A 7627-nucleotide genomic window follows, 5' to 3' on the forward strand; every position below is an offset into this window, starting at 1 on the left:
ACACACACACACACACACACACACACACACACACACACACACACACACACACACACACACACACACACACACACACAGAGCACATGAAAAGATGGGAGTTGCCTTACCAAGTGTGGGGTCAGTGCTAACAAGGCCAATTCAATTAAGGTGGAAGAGGCCTATTCTCAACAGTTGACAAAGAAGGGGTGAATATCAAGAGAGGGGAAATTACTTTTGTAGTGCTAACGAGGCCAATGCAATCAAGGTGGACATCTGAGGTGTCTAATGTCTAGTTTGCTTCATTCTTCACTAAAAAGGTTAATGGTGACCTGATACTCAACACAATTAATTATTAACAACAAGGGGAAAGAAATGCAAGCCAGAACAGGGAAAGAACAGGTCAAAGAATATTTAGAAAAGTTAGATATATTCAAGTTAGCAGGGCCTGATTAAATTCCTCTTAAGGTATGTAAGGAACTAGGCAAATCAATCTTCGAACCATTAGTAATTATCTTTGAGAACTCACGGTGGATGAGTGAAGTCCCAGAGGACTGGGGAGGCAAACATAGCATCTATCTTTCAAAAGAGGACCTGAGAAATTATAGACCAGTCAGCCTGACTTTGATACCTAGAAAAATACTGGAACAAATGATTGAAGCACTGAGAGGATAATAAAGTGATAAGTAATAGCCAACATGGATTTGTCAAGAACAAATCATGCCAAACAACTTTTGACAGTGTATAGAAAGGAAGAAGCAGCAGTGATATATCTTGATTTTAGTAATACTTTTAATACAGTCCCACATGACATTCTCATAATGAACTAGGGAAATATGGTCTAGATGAAATAACTATAAGGTGGATGCACAACTGGTTGAAAAACTGTACTCAGAGTAGCTATCAATGGTTTGCTAACAACCAGGGAGGGTGTAACTAGTGGGGTCCAACAGGGTTCTGTCCTGGGTCTGGTACTATTCAATATTTTCATTAATGACTTCCACAATGGAATGGAGAGTACGCCTATAAAATCTGCAGAGGACACCATGCTAGGAGCGGTTGCAAGCACTCTGGAGGATAGGATTAATATTCAAAGTGTCCTTTACAAATTGTCAAGTATCAGAGGGGTAGCCGTGTTAGTCTGGATCTGTAAAAGTAGCAAAGAGTCCTGTGGCACCTTATAGACTAACAGAAATATTGGAGCATGAGCTTTTGTGGGTGAATACCCACTTCGTCAGATGCATGATGCATTTACAAATTGGAGAATCGGTCTGAAATCAACCAGATGAAATTCAATAAAAACAAGCACAAAGTACAACACTTTGGAATGAAAACTCAAATACATAACTACAAAATAACTGTCTAGGCAGTAGTACTACAGAAAAGGATCTTGGGGTGGTACAGGTCACAAATTGCATATGACTCAACAATGTGATGCTGTTGCAAAAAAGGCTAATTATTCTGGTGTGTATGAACAGGAGTGCGGTATGTAGCCATCCAGAGATTAGCTCTTGACTGGTCTGATGCCCTCTCCTTCAGTTGCTCACCCTGTGGTCTCTCTCTGGACTCAAGAGTACACACTCCTCCTGACTTAGTCCTCCAGCCAGGTCTCTACAGTTTACTCCTTCTGTGGTAATAAAGTCTCACTGAACAATCTGTGCCATTTCCCAAGTGGCTGGTAAGGGAACCAGCCCTGGAACCCTAAGTCCAGCAACTATGGTCTAAGCAATCCCAGACCCTGTCACTGTTTCCCTGGGCTCTTTCTTACCTTCCTTCCTTGGTCATCTGGAACCTCCTCCCTTCCCTGTGGCTACATCACCCTTTCTTGGGTTCTTGCCAGAGTCTGTACTCCCAGGCAGGATTCCAGGGCTTACTTACCACTAGGACTCCTCCTCAACTCTTCTCTTTGGTCGTGACTGCAGTGTTTCTTCCTGCAAGCCCCTTCTTGCTCTCCATTTTCTGGTTTTATACCAGCTCACCCTGCCCCCTGCCCAGCTGTGCTTCATCATCAGTTAGAGTTTATAGGCCCTGACTTTCCTCCAGGTGCAGCCTGTGGTGGAGTTAATTGGTCTTTCTACCTATTCAGGCCTTGTGTAGGGTAGACACCTCATCATACCACTGAAGGTAGGACAAAAAGTAACAGGCTTAATCTGCAGCAAGGGAGAGTTCAGTTAGATACCTATCCTTATTGCTCAAAAGTTTTTCCTAGTAAATCCTGGAATAGGTTAGCAAGGGAGGTTGTGAAATCCCCATCAGTGGAGGATTTTAAGAACACCTGGACAAACACCTGTCAGGGTTGGTCCTGTCTCAGCATGGGGCACTGGACTAGATCTCTGAAGGTCCCGTCCAGCCCTACATTTCTGATTGCATGATTCTAGAGTTGTAAATATGGATTTTTTTTCTTAAAGAGAAAAATCTTCCTTGGATTGGTGGACTTTGATTAAAGCAGGATTTGCTGTTTGTTTACTTAAAACGTGACCTTTGAAGGAAAAGAAAATCACCCTTGAGCCACATAGCACTTGCTTACCTCATCGGCTGCTGCCTCAGAGTTTTCTTTGTTCTCCAGCAAAATAAGAACTTTGCCCTTTCCAGGGTAAGAAAGGTCCAAAGGAAATTAAAATTCTGACCAAAGCAGCCTTCCACCCAGTCCCTCATTCCCTGGGCCACAGCCCTGTCTCCAGGGTCTGTTCAAAGTTTCATCCCTTGTGACGGGTTCACCCTTCTTGATGCAGGGCAAAAATGACGCAATCAGCAGGCAGCTCCTCAGAGTGGTATAGGTTATGGTTCTCCCACGGCTATCTCCTACATTGTGGCCCTCCTCTGGGTAACCTCTTATCAGCCTCCTAAGTTTCCCTCCTGGCCCCTTTTACAGGCTTCCTAGTAAACCCTTTTCTCCTTGGGGAGTTTCAGAGCTCTTGCTTTTACCCAGTCTCCCTCCTCAGTAAAGAAACCCAGCCTATTCCCTCTCATCTACTTTACTCTGTCCTGGCCCTCTCAGCAGAAAGAACCACAAGTCCTGCTCTTTCCCCTGATCTCTCTCACAATGAAGAAAAGGACTAGACTTTATAAAGCTTCCCTTCCCAGCAGGCCTAGCTATCATTCCCATTCTTCCCTCTGGACTACAATCCCCAGAATCCCTCTTTTCTGGGCAAAAAACAGGAACAGGGAAGAGCTGGATAGTGAGCTTTGACTTTGCAGACATTTCTATGGTAAACTCAAACCAGAATTACTGAACATTTCAGTTAGTCGTTTGACTTGAATTTGGGGTAATGTGTAAATTGGCTACAATAGTTTTTTAATCTAACAAGTGATTAAACTTGATTTGTTTTGTTCAGGTGCTGTAACTGCAGCCTCCAGGGTTGTATGCTGCTGTGGTTTCTCTTTCCACCCATCTCTTGCCATGACTGAGGGCACTGAAGAGTCTGACAAAATCCTTCATCTCAAAATACAAATGAGTCCTTTATGGGAAACTTAAAGGAAAACAGAGCCAGCTAACACAATCTACTAACTCAGGGGTAGGCAACCTATGGCACGTGTACTGAAGGCAGCACGCGAGCTGATTTTCAGTGGCACTCACACTGCCCGAGTCCTGGCCACCGGTCTGGGGGGCTATGCATTTTAATTTAATTTTAAACGAAGTTTCTTAAACATTTAAAAAATCTTATTTACTTTACATACCACAATAGTTTAGTTATATATTATAGACTTATAGAAAGAGACCTTCTAAAAACGTTAAAATGTATTACTGGCACGCAAAACCTTAAATTAGAGTGAATAAATGAAGACTCGGTTGCTGACCCCGATGCTAACTTCTACTAAAACTGAAGCATTTACATAGCATCTTTAATGCAAGAATCCCTAAGAGTCCAAGATCCTTTACAAGGTGAATGCCACCAATACGCGTGCCCATGACTTTGGATAGGTACATTTTATAAATAAAGTAATAAAATATAAATCAGATGCAAGAACCAAAATCTTCTTACCTGAAATGCAATCACAGTAGGTTGCATGTTGGCAGCCTGTTAACAGCCTGCAGCAGCATTTCACAATAACCATTCAAGAGAATTTGAGAGAGGAATACTTTAACCGGCTGAAACTACACAGGGAATCTGGGTAATTCCATGCTGCCAGCCTCAGCTGGAATTTAGTCTGGATACAGAAAAGCAGGATATGGAAATATTACTAATAAAATAGAGCACTGTATATACACTGTTTAATTACAAGTTTTTTTGCTGATGCGGGAATTACTGGGTGAAAATTTTATAACTTCCGTTACACAGGAGGTCAGATTAAATTATTATAAATCTTTAAAACCTTTTGATGTATTTCAAAAGTATATTCCCCACTCTTCACCCCCCAAAAATAATTATCAAAGAAACGGTTATGATTGGTGTTTAGGTAAAACAGACATAGGAAAAGAAAAATGTTTGCAAAACAAATAATCACATTACAGTCAGTCAATGTTTTAAATTACAAAAAAACAATTTTTATTATTTGTGTGTGTGTGCGTTCTTTAATGCAATATAACACTAGGCAGGCCTATTATCAATTAAGAAGTTTCTCACCACAGGATTAAGATGTTTGTCCATTAAGTCAAATTTCAAAGCTTTCCCTTGACAGTCGTACAGATCTTGTCACCACTTAAGCACATGCATTAATGGAAGTGCTGGAAATGTGAGATATGAGACTTGGAACAGGTGCTTTTCATTAGGAATATGCACAAGCTAGTCAGACTGGCTAGATACAACAGGGGAAACAGACATACCCAGATTTTGATCATGCAATAGGTCTGCTTTAAAGGTTCAGTACACATTTTTAAAAATCAGAAGGTAGTTTTCTTTTGTTTGATCGACCATCTGTTATCTCTGTTCCTATTACTAAGAATGATTTGTATTTTCTGTAACGATGTAAAATGCTTTGTTTATATGCGGGAATTTTGTTAGTTACTTGGCACCTGGTTTAATATAACTGGACATATATGCTCATTCAAATCATGCCTATAGTATTATCAATAAAAAGTCCATCCATTCTTACTAGATTACTGTAGTTCCCAGAAAGATTTTCCATAATCCATTGCAAGTAAATATACGTATGAGTAGTAAATGAATGGCTGAGTAAATATGGCACTTTTATATTTACATATGCAATCTTTCCTGAATCTCATACAGAATTAGGAAACAATCATTTGTTAGCAAGAGCATTTCTAAAATACTGTAATTTGAAAATACATCCCACAGATTAGATATTAAGAAGTTTAGAAAAAGCCAACAGGACGCTTACCTGAGTTTGTTTCATAAGATTAAACTGATAACTGTGATTTGATATTTTATCATTCACTGTGATTCTAAGGGCTTGTCTAAACACAACTCTACCGGTTTATCTACATCTGTATAATTAAAGCTATAAAACCCCCTTGTGTGGATGCCATTATACTAATGTGCTTATAGAAGTATAGCTACTCCCATACAGGAAGGGGAATAAGCTATACTAATATAAAGCATGTTTATATCAGTATAATTGTGTCCACACTAGTGGTTCTCAACCAGGGGTACACATACCCCTGGGGGTACAAAGAGGTCTTCTGTGGGGTAAATCAACTCATCTACATATTTGCCTAGTTTTACAACAGGCTACATAAAATTCACTAGCGAAGTCAGTACAAATTAAAATTTCATACAATGACTTGTTTATACTGCTCTATATACTATACACTGAAATGTAAGTACAATATTTATATTCCAACTGATTTTATAATTATATGGTAAAAATGAGAAAGTAAAGCAATTTTTTAGTACTAGTGTGCTGTGACACTTTTGTATTTTTTTGTCTGATTTAGTAAGCAAGTAATTTTTAAGTGAGGTGAAACCTGGGGGTACGCAAGACAAATCAGACTCCTGAAAGGGTACAGTAGTCTGGAAAGATTGAGAGCCACTGCACTAGAGGTTGTACTGGTACAACTATAATAGATAAATAATCACGTCCCTAACTGACATAGTTATAGCAGTACAAGAACTGTGTGTAGGCCAGGCCTTCAAAACTTTAGCTAAAAGGTGTGTGTAATTTCCATTCAGAATATACACTGTACTATACAAGGGAGACAACAATAGACACAAAATAAATCATGTTTTTGAAATGCTATGTCTAAGAATATAGACATTGTAAAGATTTTTTATCAACCCTAATGTAATCTCCTATTTCAGATCTAAGTAAGATAACGATATAGATTCACTAATTACTTGGACATTTTAAACAATTTACATTCATCAGGAACTACAGCACTTGGGTTTACATAATTAGGTTCATACAAGCAATGAAACATTTCTCTCTCCCAAATCACATCCAACTGAAGCACATTTAGAGTACTTATACTGCGAAGCAGTTCTTGTAAGTGCATTCCATATATGAATAAAAGTAGCCCTTGCAATAGCTACATCAATTATAGAGCTAAACTGAACCTTTTAAAAAGCGTGCTTTGGTTCCTTCACATCCAACCCATCTCGTTAATCATATGGTAAAAGGAAGTCTGACTTTGGTACTATGGCAAGTATTCTTACTGAACTACATAGTACACCCTGGATTAATGGGGAAAAAATTATTTTTCTTCATCTCTCCCACCCCCATATGTCAGATTCTTAAAGCAACAACATGCTTCTGTACGAAGACCCAAAACTTAAATTAACTGTAGTGCAAGCCACACATGCAATACTGGCAACAAAGAGCAAATACCCTGATAACCACCTAGTAATTGTTTCACATAACTTTTTAAAATTAGCAGCCAAGCCTCTGCAGTTTACAAACAGCACGACTGCCCTTTCAAAGGAAGTACTTATTTCTAGTTATCTGCTACCAATTATCCAGTGCCTGCATTGTGATTCAAACATACAGGGGAAGAGGAAACGCCCTGGGAAATTTTAAATTATTTTTTTATTAGGCTTAAATTAGCTTTTGAACAGCACATAGAATTAAAATGGACAACACCTGCCCGACCTGCCCATGAGAAAGTAAATGGCAGGAGTAGTTGACAAAATAACTTAACACAGATTTAGCTGAGAAAATTCCCAACCTGATGCACTATCATGTCAGCCTATTACAGATGATTAAATTATTTTAAAAAGCAGGCTTCCAATTGTACGATTTCCAATTTAATTACTAGCTGGAAAATTAAAACAAATGTGGCTTTCACCACCAGCCTCTGCTATGCTGAGACTTGACATGTTAATATTAGATTTTTTTTTATTTAATCTGGTTTCTGAAAATCTGTAAGGCTCCTCCGTCAAGCCTGGAAATACGCTACCAAGCCCACTGCAGAGCTTCTTAGCTGCTGGAAGCATTTTTGTTTCCTGGTCAAAAGCTTCACAGACCAAAGGTAACTGCAATGATCCTGAGCCCCAAACAGTTCAGTCATATGAGATGCCAAACACCCTGTAGGGGGTAGGAGGGGAGTGGCGAGGGGAGGGGATTGAATTCAGTGGAAATTGAAGGCATTCACCACTGTGTAAGAATAGGCCCTTGGTTGGGGGATGGGAGGGAGAGCTCCCTGACTCTGGTATTTCATCTTTACCTTGCAGAATGTAAAGATCTGGGTTGAGATTTTCAAAGCACTGACTTAGTCACATACCTTCTGTTCAAATTAATGGAAGGTGGGAGGCTA

The sequence above is a fragment of the Terrapene carolina genome, unplaced genomic scaffold (assembly GCF_002925995.2).
Source record: "Terrapene carolina triunguis isolate 2854851 unplaced genomic scaffold, T_m_triunguis-2.0 Scaffold210, whole genome shotgun sequence".
In the NCBI taxonomy this organism is placed as follows: domain Eukaryota; kingdom Metazoa; phylum Chordata; order Testudines; family Emydidae; genus Terrapene; species Terrapene triunguis.